Source organism: Mauremys mutica, chromosome 16, assembly GCF_020497125.1.
Source record: "Mauremys mutica isolate MM-2020 ecotype Southern chromosome 16, ASM2049712v1, whole genome shotgun sequence".
Taxonomy (NCBI): domain Eukaryota; kingdom Metazoa; phylum Chordata; order Testudines; family Geoemydidae; genus Mauremys; species Mauremys mutica.
In genome coordinates, this window is record NC_059087.1 from 5,319,651 (window position 1) to 5,339,291 (window position 19,641).

The window sequence follows — 19,641 nt, forward strand, 5'->3', positions numbered from 1 at the left end:
TTATGAATTCCGATTGATATTGTGAAGTTGTATTGTGAATAACTTTTATATCACGAGTACCTCTCTGTGTGTGCATCATCCCCCGCTGACAAGCCCTGCAGCAGGTACGTACCAGACAGATACAATAGAAAGTGTTTAGCAAAGTGTGGCAAAGAGATCTTTGCTTCTGGTTTAAGTCAATGCAAATACCTGCATGAGGCCGCATTACATCGAGGACGAGTGAGGAAAGATCGGTGGCTGAAAGTCTCTCTCATCTGGCTCCTGATTCCTTACACTGTCCCGTGAACCAGTTGCTATGGAGATTCCCTCCGATACTGGCCTGCTGCGCAATGAGAATGCTGTGAGGCAGCGCCTGACAGTGCGTGAAACAGCCGCAGCGCTGGGTCTCCAGGGTTCATCCTGCCAAGGAAAGGAACGGAGAAATAAACCAGTTCACTAGGAAGAGAGAAATCATTTTGCTGCCACAGTAATTCCTTTCGGGGCTCATTCCTGAGAAAGATTAGCAGCTGCTTTTTTCCTTCTTCAAAGAATCGATGACCTTGCTTTATGTGAAATTCCTACAGCATTTATGAGGAATTAAATCAATATGTTCCTAGAGAAATTTAATAGAAATGACTCCAAAACCAGAAAATTAGCTCCTTTCTATAGGTTCTTGGAATCATCCTATAGAATTCTCCATTGAATTCTGTAGGATGGTCCAAACATTCTCCAGTGAATTCTTCAGGGCTTTCCCATGAGGGTAACACTACTGCCATATTTACACGTGGTCGAGTCTTATTCAAGTGGTCCCTGGCAGATCTTGCAATAACATTCTGACTCCTGCTGTCCTGTCTCAAGCACTGGCCCCCATTCCCACAGCACACATGCTATTGCTAATGTATGTTCTATAGGAAGATCCCCTTAAAGCATCCTAACCTATGTGACAGCATTTCTCCTTATTTGACCAGCCTCGGATAGTCCAGCCAAGCCAATGGAGAGAGATTTCACCAGGATCTGGAGAAGTCAGATGATTAATGTCGGCGCTGCCAAATGTGGAGGTTAATTACTGTGATCGAAAAATATCTCGAGGGGAAACGCTACACACAGGTATTACCAATTAACCCAAAGATCTAAACTGCTGCAGTTAATAGAATCCTACATTCGCTCTAATTACAACCTCTGCACGAGAGGCTGATACAGAGAGGAAAGAGAGAGTTTCTCTGACAGTAAAATTAGGGCCTGCACATTTCCTCTGTGCAGTCCAGGAGGGACGGATTTACTCCTGTCCAGAAGGGACCTGCCCAGCTGATCACAGCATCCTGTGCTTCTTAGTATTAATGTGAACTACGGGTGTGCCGCAGAGCTCCAATCAGGTACTTTTTACAAGACAGTCCCTACACTAGAGAGTCTACAGTCGAGCTTTCGAGCTGCTCAAGAATTAAACTACAGCAGAAGATGACAAACAAAGCCAACTCCCTCCTCCATTAATTAACCTAATTATAATGCTCAGCACTCACACAGTGCTTTATCATTCCAAAGCTCTGTACGAACCCTAATGCATCCTTGCAGCCCTTTGGTGAGGTTGGCGAGCAGTATGAGGAAACTGAGTCACAAAGGGAGTCAGTGGCAGTGCTGGGATTAGTATTCAGGAGTTCCTGGCTCCTAGCTCTGTGCTCAGTCCATGAGGACACTACCTCTTTGGCCTCTTCTAGGATGACAGAGATCATTTAGCTGATTGGAGGGCCTGGTATTACAGCTTCCTGAAACCCAGCATCCAAAGGTACGTCGGGCAATGGACCAAGCCTGACAGAGTCAGGTATCTGCCTGGGGATACGCAGCCCAGACAGCAGCCAAAGCCCTGACACATGAAGCCAGCCAAGCAGAAGCAGGAGCGCTTGGCCTTTAGCATGTCTTCCATCACACAAAGACAAAGACGTTGCTCCCTAGGTACCTGTCCTCTTCTGTGGGCTGAAACGCACACTCAGGAGCTATCGTTGCTTGGGCAGTTATGCGCAGGTGCGGCTAGAATTTTCCTGGTCATACACACAGCGTGGAAAACACTGCACCTAGCAGGCCACGTTCTGCTCTCAGTTACATCCTGCCACCAGGCCTGCCGACAGCAATTCTGGGCCCCAGGGCGGAGTCAATGGGCCTGCCACGGCCAGGGCTTCCAGAGGCCCGTCTGGCTGCCTTCGCCGCCGCCAGTACCACCCCACGCATGCCTAGGAGCCCTGCGGCCCGCTCGGGTGATTTAAAAGGGCCCAGGGCTCCTGGCCACTGCCACCACTACCACAGCAGCGACCAGGAGCCCCTGGGCAAGTGCCCCCTTTTCCACCCCCGTCAGCGGACCTGCCGGCCACATCCGGAGTTCATTCATATTTGTGACTGGGGATGCACAGGTTTTAACTGGGAACCAAATTCACCCCACTAAGGACCTGATCCAGAGCCTGAGGACATCCTTCTAGGGGGCTTTGGATCAGGCCCTGGATATTGAAAGATTTTAGGTACAAGAAGCAAGGTTAATCGTGTCAATGAAAACACCGTGCGTGTTTCAGACGATATATCTGCTCCAGCTCCTTTGGCTGAGTGTTACAGTAGAATGTACGCTGGCCCCTTGTTTCGTACATGCAGAAAGGGCAAAAAAAGGTATTGCCAGGCTAGATAAAATGTTCAGGAAAAAATAGCCATGTCTTATTCTTACAGACAGAGCTCAGAAAAACCTGTTAGCTCAAAATTTATTTCTCCCTTAAAATCAGCAGAGGGACTTTTTGACTGCCTGTCTTGGGTTTGTTGCAGATTCACATTGTATTTGGACACTGGATTGCGAAAAGAAATGTGGAGTTAGATTTGTACTCTTCACAAGTATCTGCGACAGCTCTCTGTGTTTATACATGCCACCGAAAATTCTCCTCGGAGAAATATGGAGGTCTTCAGAGCTGTATGTGTGGCAATATCAGGGGACCCTACAGTCCGTCCTCAGGCAAAACTCCCATTGACAGCAATGCAGCAAATGGACAGCAGACCATGGTGATTTTTATTAATAGGTTATATAGCACCTTCCACGTGAGGATTTGCACCTTGCAATCATGAAGTGATTCACCAGCACTGCCACCTCACCTGGCTAGATGGGGTCTTGCTGTCCTCATCTCACACTGGGGCGCCTGAGACAGAGGTGAAGTGACTCTCCAAGATCGCAGAGCAAATCTGTGGTAGATCCAGTATTAGAACTGGGCTCCCAGTATTGCATACAGACCCTGCCTCTCACGGTACTAACATTGACTGATCCCTCACACCATGGCGTAACGCTTCCCAGCAGTACCCAGGCTTGTGAGCCACCTAACACACACAATGGTTCACCAAGGAGATAAGCACCTCCCACCTCCTGTCTGAAGAAGTTGGTCTCAAGGCCCACTACCTTCGAGTGTCCTGCCTTTAAACTACAACGCCTACTTACATAACTCTTCCCATATCTGCCATGCGTACATCTCACAATCATTATGATCACCAGTGTGACACTGGCATTCAATAGAGACCTTAAATGATCCCATTTGGTGAAGCCAGGAGATCCCTGTTCCCCTGTGCCCTCTGCCAGTTGGGATCAAGAGGCCATTGGGTCACACACGGCAAGGTGATTCAGTGAAACTCGCTGCACCGAGGGGTGAAGTGACTTGCCCAAACTCACCGTCCAGTCAGAACCCCAGGTCTCGCACTATCCATAATAATAACAAACGGTGCCTCCTATCTTCTAACTTCAAGCTCTTTCATACTTAGGGAGCTCCCACCACCACCAGCTTCACACCAGCCTAGGACGACATCCTCATTTTTATACTCAAGCTTTTTGCACTCTGGGGGTTTCATGCGATCCCTTATAGATTCTTAGATTCCAAGGCCAGAAGGAACCATTGTGATCATCTCGTCTGACCTCCTGCATAACACAGACCAGAGAACTGCCCCAAAATAATTCCTAGAGCAGAGCTTTTAGAAAGACAGCCAACCTTGATTTAAAAATCATCAGTGATGGAGAATCCGCTGCGACCCTTGGGACATTATTCCGCTAGTTAATTACTCTCATTGTTCAAAAATGTACACCTTATTTCCAGCCTGAAATTGTCTAGTTCCAACTTCTAACCATTGGAGCATGTTAGACCTTCTGCTGCTAGATTAAAGAGCCAATTATTCAATGCTTGTTCCCCATGTAAATTCTTATAGACTCCGGATCAAGTCACCCCTTAACCTTCTCTTTGTTAAGCTAAACAGCCCTGATCTGGTCCTAAAGCTTCTGGGCAAAACTGAGCTGCTGCTGCAGCATGCACAAGTCCTGAATGTCCCTGCCTTGCCCCTGGGTGGTCATTTACCCCTTGGCAAAGTAACTGTGCAATGCTACCAATCAGAATGATAGCAGAGTGGGTGGGAAATAAGAGATGGTCACCAACGTTGCTAGGCAGTGAAGAACCAGGTCTACAGTGTTGGTGGATCTTGAAGAGCTGAGTTCAGTGGATGCAACATCTGAAAACATTAAATGAAATGTCAGCACAGTTTGAGGGGGAAATATACTCTTATGATGTACAATCCTACCCCATCACAGCCTCGACCGTGCTAAATGCTAGTATTTTATCACATCTATCAGCTTGAAAATTGAGCTGAGCAACTTGACTAATTAAAACAGCCCCTTTAACAAACTCTGTTTTTTTCCAATGCACTTCATTTTACAGATGTGATTGGCAAACATATATCTGCTCATTCTTTCACTGACTATGGGTATGGCAAGGTTTGATATATTCCCAGGAGAAAGCAGCTCTGCCTAGGAATTCTTTTAATACTCCCCCCATCCCTCATCTAAAATAGACAGTCTGGTCTCTGAAATATATGAAGCCTACCCCTTCTCTTCAGAAAACTGATGTAGCTGTTGTACACCTTAAAAACAAACAAGAATCTTTCCTTTTCAACAACTGACCTACTTCAGAGCTGCTCACTTTGGAGAATGAGGTTATGTTTCCAGTAGAAATAGGAAAGAATTTATTATCTCAAACCAAGTACAGCATATTCCCGTTGGTGATAATTGGTCAATAAATGCATCAGGTGATGTGGCTCAGTGGATGATCAGCCATCCATTGGCTGCAAATACAAACAGCAGATTATATGATGATAACAGTCCATCAAACATGGATTTGTTCATAGACAACATTTGCTGTTGTAGTCTAATACACCCTCCATAACTGAGCCTGATGAAACAACTCAGGAGGATGAATTTTCGAGTGCAATTGTGCGACTGATCTGAAATATTTTCTGTTATCAATTTAGAAGCCATAACTCATCATATAAAAACACTTGGTGCAACAATCATGATAGAATGCAAAAGGTACGCCCTCTATAAAGAAAAAACAAATTTTAAAAGGTTTGTATAAAAATATTAGACTATGTGCACATGGCTTTACACACAGTCAACAAAAACCTCTTTATTTTTACGACTGATACAATTGCATAATAAAGAGAAGGACAGCGAGTGTATTTAGTGATAAGAACACTAACAAATCTCTTCCAAATTCATTTAAATACCGAGAAAAAACCCTCATACTCTGGGCATACAAGAGGTGATATAATACATGTGAGTGTTTGCAGGATCCCAGCCTAAAGAAATACCCAAACAAGGCCATGCTTTTTGTAGGACCTACAACATATTTTGTACTTGGCTTATTGTTGCTGCAGAACTCACAAGGGAACAGATGGTTAAATTGACACCAACAAAGATGTTTTGGCACAATACTGTGCTATATAAAATAGTTTTGGGCGGGTTTTAAAGATAGACAACCATCTTAAATGGTTGCCAGATGGAAGCGTGAAAAGATTGGTAGCAGCAAATTGGCTGCAGTTTTCAGACTCGGGATCAGAAACAAAGAAAAACGTAGAGCTATTAAAAAGGACCAGTCGATATCACTCGTCATTTTTTTTCTTTAATGACTTCTGGAAAATTAAATCTTTACCTTGGGGGACACGCTTAGGCCACAGGTAACGGGCTGCAGTTTGATCACCTCTGGGTTGCTGGTTCAGATTCAATCCATGTTCGTATTGACCAAAAATCTTTACCATCTAATGCTGGGTAGCCTGGGCAAAAGGAGCCTCTGGTGTCAGTCCAGGTCCCAGCGGGACAGGTGTCCAGATGGATTAGAGCTGTGCTGAGAGCGAACCAGCCTGTCAGCTCTAATAACTGGCCTGCCCAGCTTTCACTGTCCCTGACTGCATTGTACCTGCTCCGAGGGCGAATAATAGGGGACTTCATTCTCAAGAGCCGTCAGTCTGACCCATTTCACAACCCCTGGATTCAATTTCAAAGCTTTTCCATAACTGAAGAGTTAAATATTTATATCATGAGTAAAACTAAAAGAAGGAACAAGAGCCAGCCTGGTCCCTGAAGGGCAGGTTCCTATCGCTTTCCATCCCTGCTAATAAAACAGTCACCGGCTGGCCTGTAGGATCATTACAATGAGCCATTTAATTGACTCTCATTATTGCCTCTTTCCAGCCCTCCTGCTGGGAGGGAACAGACTTCAACTCCAGCAGCTGCTGCTGCTCTGCTTCTAAACACAAAGCTGAGACATCTAGCCATGTGCATGCAAATGCAGCTCCCCGAGCTGCCTCCTCAGCATGGCTGCCAGGGAAGAGTGGCCTCTCCCCCCAGGATGGTAGGGCATCTTCTCAACCCCCGTCTCTTGCTCACTAGTAATAAATGGGCACCTGGTAACTGTTACCGGTTTAAATCAATAAGAAGACTGGTCTGGGACAATACTGATACCAACCACAACATTTGGGAAGGGGCATAAAACCCAATAGGGCAGAAGTTTAAGCCAATCTCTAACTCTTAGGAGTTCGAATGAGGCCTTCATGGAGGCAGATGACTCCGCATCCACCTAGTAGAGTGTTTCTTGCACCTTCCTCTAAAGCCCTGGTCACTGTCAGAGCCCAAACACTGGACTGGGGCTCTGATATTTCTGGCAATTCTTATGTTAGACTTTTGCTTCCTGACCTACTTTTTCCCAGTCTTCTTTGGCTGCGCTTCCGTTTTCTGCACCTACCACTTTTCACTCTCTCTCTCTCTCAATCTACTTTTGCTTCTCTGCTTGTTCTTCCTGGGTGACATGAAAGCCTCCACCAGAATGCTCCACTGACACATCAAAACACGGGCTGACGTTGAGAGGTGCTGAGCATCGAGGGCCATGGGGCCCCAGCACCTGCCTCTGAAAATATACATCAAGCCACAAGTGAATTGCTACCCGCCTGGCATGAGCGCTGTCAAAGCTGTGGCATCTCATTTACTGCCCAACCTCTCCTAATGAATACCAGACACCTTGCCAATGGGTCATGTTATTTACCTGAATGTCAGATGCAAACTAGAGGGGAAAGCTGTGCCTTTCTCCTACAGAATTTAGCTCCCGTCTCTGCAGTTAAAAAGGATTCGCATCCCCTTGATTTCCTGTTCCCTGTGCAATAGGCACATCACAGCATGAGAAATAAGGGGCGGGGGGGGGGACACAGATACATTTTAATGAATCAAGAGCAAAAACTGCCACAAGAATGTGCTGGTTTCCTGCTATTTCCTATTCTCACTCCCCTCCTAAAACACTAATTCTGTCACTCATCAGATGATTTATGTACTCCACTTAGATGCCCCAAGGCACAGCTTGACAACAAATCCAAATAAATCCCAGAAACAGGGCGGCGGCAGGCTGCTCAGAGACAGCACGCACCGTACGCCCAGAAAGGACGAGCGCAGGCTGTAAAGAAGCAGAATGGGCAGTTCAGTAACAGAACTGGAAAGCCAGACAGGAAGCTTCACAGGCCAGCTGGTGAATCTGCACAAAGTGACCCTCAGCAGGGGAGATGGGCTTGAGCAAAAACCACTGTGACTTCGGGTGGGTTTTTCCCCCCCCAGTTCAACCCCTGGCAATAACTTGGTGAAATTCACCTGCAATGGCCAAAGATTGAATTTGGCAGTAAGCAATTCAGAGGGCAGAGCCTTGCCCCTGCTAAGTCTCTGTGCCATTGGAGTGAGGTAGAGGTACTATAAACCTGCCCTGGAAGAGTGTCTGAGGGTTATCCTGGCATTGGAGGGGCAACAATCTGGTATAATCAGCCCCTGCTAGCCAGGAGGTACGTGAGGACTGCCTGGGCTGGAGTGCAATGTGCTCTGTAGATCCCTGGCTGGCGTAACAGCCCCTAGGGAACCATTCAGGGTGACATAAAATAGAGCAGCCTTGTGGCTGCTGTAACTGGCGCTAGGTCTGGTTCAGACTTCCGCAATCTCAGGATCAGAGGGCAGATGGCTTACAGCAACCTTTGCAAGATGCATCTGAGAAGTCGTATGCAATGCTGTCCCACTAGAACCTTGCACGTTTGCTGCAGATACAAAGGAACCCTGTGCTCTCATTCAGGTCCATCCAAACTTACCTTTCTAGACAAACTCTGGGAGGATGAGTTTATCTTGTTCGTTTGGGTCTTTGGTAACTCAGACAGAATCAGCTTCATGGAAAATAAATGTGGAGGCACTATCTGGCCAGAGTCCCTCGGAGGCATGAATGAATCAACTTGTGTTGTAACATTGATTGCTTATATTTTAAGTGTGCTAAAATCTGAAACAGGCTCAAAATACAGAACTGAATATATCATCGGAGTATAAATATATCACATCACATGCATATTGTCAGCAGTCGGCATGTATATATATTTTGTTATACTGTGACAAACGTTTTGACTGGCCAATTTTCATGACAGAACATATTTTGGATGAGGATTACATTTTGTATATATCACACAATGTTATGCATTCACACCCAGAGACTATATTTAATGAAACCTAAGTCTAAGCCATGATACATTTTTCCATGAGGATTTTTACGCTTCCCCACACTTGGAAGGTTGCTCTCGAATGCCCTGCCTATCGTTCACGATAAATGATGTGTTCAGTTCCAGGGTAAATAGGCAAGATGGGGAAAGTGTTGCCATGGTAACAGAGGGATTTCAGTGATTGGTATCCATGGCAATTGTTGCTAAGTTCTGAGAGATTTGTAAAATGCTTTATTTAAAATCATAATAACCACACAGCTGTCTAGCATGTTGTGTGTCCTGGTGTGAGAGACGGTGCGTGTGCATGCACACCCTTCCAGAATGAATGTTAATCATGCATGAGGAATGAGGCAACATTATTTTAAGGACACTCAGATACTGTGTAAAGCTGTTTTGTGCTGTTAGCAAGAGAAGATTAACCCTCATTTTTGACTCTTGTCTCTCCATACTGGTAAACTGCTGCTCCACCCCTAGGAGCTCCAGCTCTGCGTCCTGTGAGGCAGGGAGATGAGAAACTGCAGGGATCTGGGGTGGTGCCCCCATTAGAGTCCATGCTTGGAGCTGGAGGGACCTAGAACTGCACTTTGAATGCAGACTTCAGCCCATTGACTTCATGGGCAGTACTGTGTCGGGATCAATACAGATTAGTCCTGCCTTGGGACCAGCCTGTTTTTCGGCTGTTAAAGAAGGAGCAGCAGTTGTCTCCTGAATTATAATGCTGCTGGACGGGACACTGAACTGCATGGACAAAGCGACATTCTAGCTCCAGCTGTGGGGCTCTCAGAGAGGCATCAGGGAAACTAGAGAATGCTGCAGAGCAGCACCAGTGAAGTGGTCTGTTCGGTGATTAGGACCAGACAAGCACCTCGCCATCTGGAGCCTATTTATCCTCACACACCGCCGTGAGGTAGGGCAGTGCTGTTATACCCATATCACAGATAGGGGGACTGAGGCACAGAAAGATGACGTGACAGGGATGCTGTGGCAGAGAAGGGAACTGAGCCCACACCTCTGGAGTCCCAGGTCCTGAACCACAAGAAAGTTAATCTTCACCCAGGGCACTTCAATAAATAAAAGGAGTGATTTTTTTTAAGTGAGACTGTAACCCCATGGCAAAAGGATGTTACTCATTCCCTTAGGTTCCTGTTGGGAACACAGTACAGCCCCATTCTACAGAGCCGGGTTCGTTAGCTCAAGCAGCAGTGACTCACACTTTGAGCTCTGGGCAGCTCCTGTTCAATCCCCGCTGTCAGGCATTCGTCACATGGACGTTTGTAGCTGCTAGCTCTCGACAGTTAGTGGTTTTATTTAGTCCCAGTGACACACACACAGATCACATCAAACCTATGGAACTACCACCAGCCTGCCTCTCTGCTCAAACATTGCACTGGTTGCTTGACTTTTCAGGGGTGACTTGTCCAGGCCAAGAATCATGCCTCTGTATGTGCTTGTCCAGCCCTAGCACATTCTAGGCATCATGACAATATAAATAATAGAGCGTGTTGCTAACTTTCCAGTAGACGCTTTCCATGATGATTTGTTTCACCCTTCTCTTCCTGGTCTGGAAAATCATCCTCAACATGGCTTTAGTCTCCATGTAAAATTACAGCTGATTCAAAGACATCCGGCAGCATGAGACTTCCTGGAGTTTGTTCCATGGTGTTTTTACTGGATCAGCAATAGCAGTGTAAACGCCCTGCCTCCCAGCTTCCCACTAGAGGCAGCTAGCGTTTCGCTAGAGATGTCAACAGGAGCAGAACTGGGTCCTTGCTGGAAGTATCTCCTCTTTCCACATCATGATATACTCAGAATTCCTTATCACTGAAATAAATTAAATACTTAAACACACCAACCTCGAAGAAAAAGGCACGCCCATTAGTGACTGAGCTAAAATAGAAGATTAGAAATGCTGTCTGCACTCTGCTTTTCACGGTCTTTCCTGAGCCATCACTGATACTCTGTGCAGGTTTGAAGGCCTGCTTCTGTGTCTCATGTGTAATCATGGATCTTCTGTCAGGAGAGCTCTAGATCCCCAGGCAGTCTGCTGGGAAGGTAAAACAAGGACTCAAAATCCTCATCCATGTACAAGCAGCCCATTTTAAGAGTATGGTGCAAGCTTGAACGCAGCTCTGCTTGGTGTGAATGATCCTTTGCCTTTGGCCATACAGCATGCAAGACTGGATTTCAATGATGTACCAACCAAAATGGGTCATTACTTCCTCGAGGGAATCCTAGCTCCAAGGATACCCTCTCCTCCTACACAGCAATGCTGTAGGATAGAAAGAAGCCAGGAGCGCCACACAGGGGCATCCTCTCACCCCACGCCCTGCTACAATTCCCACTTGGCCTCTTAGCCAAGACCTCTCCATTCATGGTTACAGGGATTTCTTGGAGTTTATAGTCTCTTCCCCATGTTGATTACAGCCTGTTCTAATTAACCACACTAAGAGGCTTCTTGTTTTGAAAGCAAAGTGTGTCTGATTGGATGTCTGCATTAAACAACTCTCAGTAATTACTGGTTTGTTTGGAAGAGGGCAGGAACTCACATGCAGTTGGACAATTATCACATGTAAGGGATAAACAGTTATTTAAGTTGACTTGTATGTGATGATACGCAACACTTGCTTTTTCCTCTGGCAAAACTGATAGCCATCGACAGCAGGTATGAAGTAAGGACTATATGTGAGAGTGCAGCGCTCTGCCCTTCTCTCTCACCCATCCTAAAAGCAACAGTCCAGGCTATGCCTGATGATCCAGACAGAGGAACAACAATTCGTTTAATTTCAGTACATGGTCTGTCTCCCCGCCCCCACCTCCCATCTAAATTATGCAGAAATTGTTAAGTCCTATACCAATGAATCAGGGCTCAATAGAACCTTTAAATTTGTTCTGCTTTCTCACAGGAACATGTTGTCCTGAAATTTATAACATTAGGCAGACCTAGGCCTATGAAATGGTCCAAGCCATAGAAATTTACAGTCACCAATAATTTGTACAATTATGAATTGCTATGAATCAAGAGGTTAATCTGCAGACAGATCCTCGTGGAAGCTTTGAAATTTCATATAACGGTTAGCCAAATCTCTTTATTACACAGAGACCATAGTCATGGCATTATGTAAATGACAGATCGGGAGGCTATGCAGGGAATAGAAAATTGGTGCAGGAGAGCAGGAGCAGGAATTCAACATTAATCAGTGTAAAGCGGGTCTTTTGTGGGATGCAGACTAGAGCAGCAATGCAAAAGAAGCTGGAGCAGAGATGACCATGAGTACCCACCTCTCTGGCCCATGTGATGGGTGAGGTGCCCCAGGGGAGAGGAGATATAATCTAAAAATCAGACTCACCTTTGGGGAATATGAATGGCCTGGCACAGTTCCAGTTCAGAAATCTCTGCTCTGTGCATTAGCTACAGAGAATTCTTACTTGCCAGTTGGTCCTGGAGAACATGGGTCTGGTTCCGTCTCTCTTTAGGAATCTAGCTCCACCAGCCTTGAACTATACCTAATAGCCACTGATGGACCTATCCTCCATGAACTTATCTAGTTCTTTTTTGACCCGTTATAGTTTTGCCCTTCAGAACATCCCCTGGCAATGAGTTCTGCAGATTGACTGTGTGTTGTGGGGTGAAGTTACTGCCTTTTATTTAAGCCCGCTCCCTATTCATTTCCTTAGGTGGCCCCGGGTTCTTGTGTTATGTGAAGTGGCAAATAACACTTCCTTATTCACTTTCTCCACATCATTCATGATTTTATAGGCCTCTATCATATCCCCCCTTAGTCCTCTCTATTCCAAGCTGAAAATCCCAGTCTTCTCTTTCCCACTTTCTGAGGTAGAGGCTCTAACTCCTCGCTAACAATCTGGACCTGCCATAAGCAGGGGCACCAAGACGCTCCCTGGGCCTCGGTTTGAGAGCAGGCCATGAGAAGTGTCTGTCCCAGAGTAAAGATTGGAAAGCAGGAAGGTCTGGCTTGGCTTCTTGGTCTCCAGCCAAACCAAGGTGTTACAGGCACAGTATTTCCCACAAAGCTGGCTGGTTTGTGTCTTGTTTTTAGTATTAACACGGCTCTCCCTGCTTTCCGTCATCTTTTGACGTTTCACAGTACAGAGTCAATAGAATGCATTGAACGGCTTCAAAAGACTCAACGGAACGAGCGCCCTGTGGTGCAGACAAGTGAATGGATCCAAGCAGTCTGGAGTGCACTTTTCTGGAGATCATACCCATTCGAAGAAACACCCCTTTCATCAGACGCCTTCCAGAGCAGCAGGGTACCCTGCTAAAATTCAGCACGTGGCGCCCAGCTTTAGGAAGAGGAAATGCAGGGTCTGGCTAGGAGCTGCCTTCTTCTCCCTCCGCTTGGTGCACGTGAACTATCAGCCGTACACACAGCAACAGAGATAGCTGGTGCAACTCAGGGCTAAGTAAGCGTGGACTGGGTGGGAGTTCTGGATCTTAAAAGAGCCTGACACCAGATTTTGGCTCCACTCGGAAGATGCTGCACCCGACCAGGATGGGTGTCCAGGTTTGTATGTTGATGTGGCGGGGTGCACAAACCCCAGAGCTGCCAGGCAATGGTTCATGAACTGCTATAGGCACAAGCAGCCCCACCCTGTGACTTCTGTAAGGCGTATCAGGCCTGGTGGTAGGGCATAAAAAGGGAACAGACCTTCAGACCCCAGCTCCCAGAGAAGGGCATGGTTGAGGACAGGGGCTGCTCACACAACCACTGCCTGTCTGAGCCCCCTGAAGGGAAAGTGGGCCAGACCCCAAAGAATTACTGTAAGACTTTTACAAGTGATCTGCCAGAGGCACTGCACAACGACCTGCTGCAGGCTCCGTGAGGGGAGGGAAGCCAGCTGCCGGCTTGTTGCAGTGGGTTGTTCTTTTCAGACCTTTCATAGCCTTGGACGGGAAAGACTCTTGCAGTCCTCCTCACCCAGACCTGTGCTGCTAACAGCCCGGACCCAGAGTCCTGGAAGCCAGGTGAGTGCAGGGCCAAGGGGGCATTCTGGGAGACCATGTCAATGACCATTGGATTGCAACACCCAGCTCATTGCTGGACATGATCACCAGCAGGAACACTTCTCACATGTCAGGGAACAGGACAAAGACATTATTTGTGCAACCTACAATCAAGCAAGTTCCTGGAAACTGAGCAATGATTTAGATGCTGAGAAACCCATCTCACTTTAGAGTCTGCTACTCTCCAGTGGAGGTGTGAAGAAACATTGCCATGTTCTCTTGCCTGCTCAGTTGCTGCTAGTTAAACTGTTTACATTTCTAAAGCACCTTCTGTCCCAAAGTTCCTCACAAATCACATATCCAAGGCCCACCAAATTCAGATACTTCTGGGTGGAGAACATCTAGCAGGTAAATCATTGACCCACTGCCCATTATAGTACGGAGAGAAAGTGAAACAACCAGAGCAAACTATGTTACCTCTTATGAGGAGCCATGGGAGCTTGAACATGTACGCACAAGAGACAGGACCTCAGCTTTTCAGGTGCCTCTGAGGAACATAAACTGTAAATGGCATGGTACTCATTTCTATGAATGGCTGAGTCAGCCATCTGGGAGCTGAACTGCATGGTTCCAGGGATCACAGGAATTTCAAAACTGCTGCTTCGACAACTAATCCATCCTATTCCAACGATTTAGGAGAAGGGAACTGCCTCCATGTATGAGCGAGACAAGGTGGGGGAGGTAATATCTTTTATTGGAGCAACTTCTGTTGGTGACAGAAACAAGCTTTCGAGCTTACACAGAGCTCTTCTTCAGAGGCACTGCATTTCTCACGTTTGTTTCCCGCCTGTAGAGGGTCATAGGGGGGTGGGATAGCTCAGTGGTTTGAGCATTGGCCTGCTAAACCCAGGGTTGTGAGTTCAATCCTTGAGGGGGCCACCTAGCGATCTGGGGCAAAATCAGTACTTGATCCTGCTAGTGAAGGCAGGGGGCTGGACTCGATGACCTTTCGGGGTCCCTTCCAGCTCTATGAGATAGATATATCTCATATATTCTTCATTGCAGCAAAGTTCAGGCAGGGAGCACCACACACACAGTATTGGGAAAGACAGTAAGAGCCCACAGGGATGGTTTATCCCAAATGCCTAACATGTACATTACTGAGTCAGTTTGGTTCACTGGTGATGCAGAGCTGGAAGCACCATGTCCAGCCAGAGGCACAAACAAAAAATGCAAGATCTGGTACCAGAAATTCAGATGATGCATATGTACTGTGACAAAGCTCTGAGCTTGTATTGGTGGGTCCCGTGCTTCCTGGTGGATACCATGGCCTCAGAAGCTGGCTAAGGCCCTCAGTATGACCTCTCTTTCCCAGTGTGGTGGCAAAGGTTACAGCTTATTGAGCTATTTTCATCACAGGCTGGTATGGGAGATGGGAAGGTGGAATACCCACAGTCTCTGTTGCTCTGTAGGCACCATTTGGTCTCCTGCCTGGACCAAAGTCTGTTTCCCCTTTCAAAGGGATCTCTGTAGATCATGCAGGGGGGGAAAGGAGGGAACCCAGGCCTGCCCTCTACTCCATGTTCCAGCCCAGGGACCCTAATGATAGCAGCTGTTAGCAGCTTCCCTCCTCCAATGACGCTGCTTTGATTCCCTGGGCCACTTCCCCATGGTCCCCTTTTCCAAGCTTCACCCTTACCTCAGGGCTCAGTAATGCTTCCTCTCCTCCAGCTCCTTTCACCTGGACTCCTCTCAAGAGAACTGGCAAGGAGAGCTTTTAAAGCAGTATAAGTGGGACCTTAATTGGTTCCAGCTGTCTCCATTAGCCTAACAGCCTTAACTGGCTAACTTGGCATCAGGTGTCTTCATGGGCCTGGAGTAGCCCCTTGGCTTGTTTAGCTATCCAGGGAACAGGGACCTGCTCATTCTGAGGCTAATATACCTGCCTTCCACTACCCTCTTATATCCTTCTGGCCTGAGTCCATCACAGTACGTGTGTACACACACACACACACACACCCCATAAGTATTTAATTAAGCAAGAAAAAAATAGACAATTTAACTAACATTCCAAACCTGTAGATTTCACCCTTCAAAGCTTGTCCTTTATCTAAAATGCACCTGAAAACATTCTTCTACAATAAGCTATATAGTCTCCATTAAGATTTTATTAGGGACACTATGTTTTCCCCACCCAGCTTCTTATTACGGTGGAACAACAAAAAGCTGAACATTTTCTATAAACTTTGATTTACAACATGGAGAAAATTAATTAAAAATACCAACACAAGATTTGCTTTCCTTGGGCAGGGCTAAACCGGCCGTATCATCGACCGGGAGCATTATCAATCCATACAGCGAAGGCAGCCAGCTGGTGAGCTGCTTTGCATACTTGGTCTGAAAGCAGCAGCCAGGATGCAGCCATTGGTTATTTTAAGAATGTTTAACCCCTCTCCCTGTAAGAGCCTTAAGGGGAAAGCAGGAGCACAAGACCTGCCAGTTTGATAACCACGACCTCTTGTGCTTCTTAACTATTTCTTCTCTCTCCTGTTTCGGTTAAAGCAGGAAATGGGAAGCTGTGTAACTATCATTGATACAAGGTGGATGTCTCTCAGACCCTGGGACCAGCACAGTTACAACAACCCAGCACATATCATTTACACATGTTGCTGACCAATAGGCCAAGGGGCCTATTGTTAAGCAAAGGCCTATTCACTGAGCAAAACCCCGAGCAAGCTTTAAAAATAGTATGTTAAATTGTGCCGCCTTTATTAGGAATGAAAAATATGCAACATGTACCAGACAAGGGAAACACACGCAATTGCGTGTATGATACAAGGGAAGGTACAGATAGTAAGTTTGCATTATTGATCAGAGCAAACAGAACTGGGCTCGGACGGTCGTCAGCTGCAAATGTGGTTCCATGATGATTGAGTACTGAATCTCGCTCCTTGTTATGTGCTATTCTTAAATAATAAAAGCAACTTCTTAATAAGGCAACCAAGCTTCACTAATCCTGTCTATTTCATTGTTACTAAGACCAGACTACTAATCAATTTATTTTATATATAAAGGTAACAATGCATCGTGCTGTACAGACAAATAGGAGACTGGGCTGTAAACTAAGCTTAGACACAACACAATTACTAGATGTTAAGGCCCAAAGGGACCATTATGGTAACTTCCTGTATAACAAAGGGCAGAGAATTTCACCCACCCACTGAGCAATGAGACCAACAAGGAGAAGAGGGGAGACAGGGGAAAAGCATTATGACAAGATCCAGGGGATCTCCCTTATGTTAGGGGTAGATGTACTTATAGTTCAGAGAAATAGCACGGTATAAAAATGACATGAGAAGTACAGCAGAGCATATGACCCCTCGATGACATTCCTCAAGAGAGCTGTGTTCTCTTCACATGCAGAGTTTTGCTCAATGAACTGTTATGAACCCTACTCCATGGTCAGACATGCGCCTACGGTGGCTCTGGAGATGGCTGGAACGTCACCTCCTTAGATGACTTGTAATGGTAACTTCTTCCACAACTATCATGAAGAGAGGTTTATACATATATTATGTTTGCCCTTTAACAAAATGCAGACAAAGTTTCAGGCAGATGCAGCAGGGACACTATACAACATGCCTGAAGATGGTTATAAAAACAAAGAGACTAGGTGTCGGGGTGCTTAAAGGCTCAGACCAATGTAGTGTACAAGGACTTCACATGAAAAGTACGTCATCCTGGAAACAAAATAGCAGCCTCTGGACTTACGCTGGCTGTGCTTAACAGCAAATAAACTGGGTAAAAGATACCTTCATTTTCCACCTTTCTGAAACCCAATGGCCCTTTCAGGTTTCTTTTGCTACCTATATGGTTGTATGACCCTTTGTACAGGTAAATGTATAAAGAAATATCAGTGAAATCCATCTTTCAAAGTATCCCACCCTGAACACTAGAGGACAGATTTTTAAAGGTATTAAGGCAGGGGTGGCCAACCTGTGGCTTCGGAGCCACATGCGGCTCTTCAGAAGTTAATATGCGGCTCCTTGGATAAGCACCAACTCTGGGGGTGCAGCCACAGGCGCCAACTTTCCCATGTGCCCAAGGGGGAGGAGGGGTGTGCTCACTGCCCAACCCCTGCCTCTGCCACAGGCCCTGCCCGCACTCCACCCCTTCCCACCCCCTCCTCTGAGCCTGCCGTGCCCTCGTTCCTCCCCACCCACCCTGCGAGCCTCCTGCACACCACGGAACAGCTGATCAGGAGGGGTGTGGAGGGAGGGGGAGGTGCTGATTGGCGGGGCTGCCGGTGGGTGGGAGGCACTGGGAGCGGTGGGAGGAGCTGATGGGGGGCTGCTGACATATTACTGTGGCTCTTTGGCAACATACATTGGTAAATTCTGGCTCCTTCTCAGGCTCAGCTTGGCCACCCCTGTAGTAAGGCAGGGATGTACTCAGCATGGCAACACCTAACTGATTTAGGAACCTAACCCTCATTTCCCAGATGAATTAAGGCACTCGGGAACCAAAACCCCATTGACAGTAAATGGGATTTTGGCCACTAAGCACCGAAATCCCTTTTGAAAATGAGATTTTGGCTCCTAAACCAGCTAGGCATTGCAATGCTGAGTGCAGCAACACTTCAGTACCTTTTAAAATCTGGGCCTAATTTCCTGTATGTCATGGTTTCTACCAAAGACAGGAGGGTGGGTAGTCTCAAGGGGAAAGACAACAATATTGTCATTAACTAGTTAACCACCCATCTAGGTAGTTGTATTTTTTTCCATTCATCAGCACTGCATCGGAACACTAGGGGGAACCCTCAGGGAAGCTCAGGATTTTCCTATAACTTACCAGATATTCACTTGTATCACGGTAAAGCCTGAAGGGTTCAGTGAGAGGGCCCCAGTGTGCAAGGTGACTGCACACACCTGTCGTAAAGAAATAGTCACTGCCCAACAGGGCTTATAATCTTAGTTACTGACAAGCTGCAACTAGTGGATGATACAAATGAGTGGAGATTGATGGGGCGGTCAAAGTAAAAGGAGCCTGTTTGTACTTAAGAGTAGCTGGGTGTTTGGTTCGGTTAAGGAGTTTGGTTCACGTCTATAAAACAGATCGAGACAATAAGTGTGGGAGGAAAGGTATTGCTAGAAGCTGCCCAGGGAAGTCATGGGGTGAAGGTCAGAGGAACAGGATAGGAGCCATTATTATAACAGTCTAAGTCTCAGCCCAATACCTTGACCATAAGGACACTCATTCCTTTGCTGATTATTTCGATTCTGAAGTACAGTTCTCAAACCGGACTGAAGCACTCCAGCCCCCGCAGTGGTAGGCATTTCTCATGCAATACACAAAGGTGGAGCCAAACCCAACGCACCCTTGTTAGACACAGTCAGGCAGGATTATAATCTTCAAACGGAGATGCCCTACGTGGCTACTGTCCTCATTTGAATTCCGCTTGTGTTTAAACCCACAAAGGCTCTAACAGGGGAGATTTGCTTTCTTCCCGATATTTCAGTGGATTATTTTTAGGCTTTTCCATTGCTTTGAGACTGAGCTTGTTTTACAACAAACGTGGCTGATATTTGCTCTGTGTCCAACTGGCATCTCCTCACGCTGTCCGTATTGCAACACAGTGCCCGCTTCTTAAAGAGCGCAGATGGGCTCTTTTGCATTTCCACAGATCAGCATCTGTAAGCCCAATCTACCAAGGGGTTTAACTCAGTATCATTGTTCCATTCACTAGAATTAGTTCCTATTACTGTGAAACAGACTCAGTGTTGCAGACTGCCTGGTTCTGGAGAGCCAATAATGGTAACAAAAGGCCTAGTAAGCGTTGTTCCCAGTTGCTTTTATGGTGT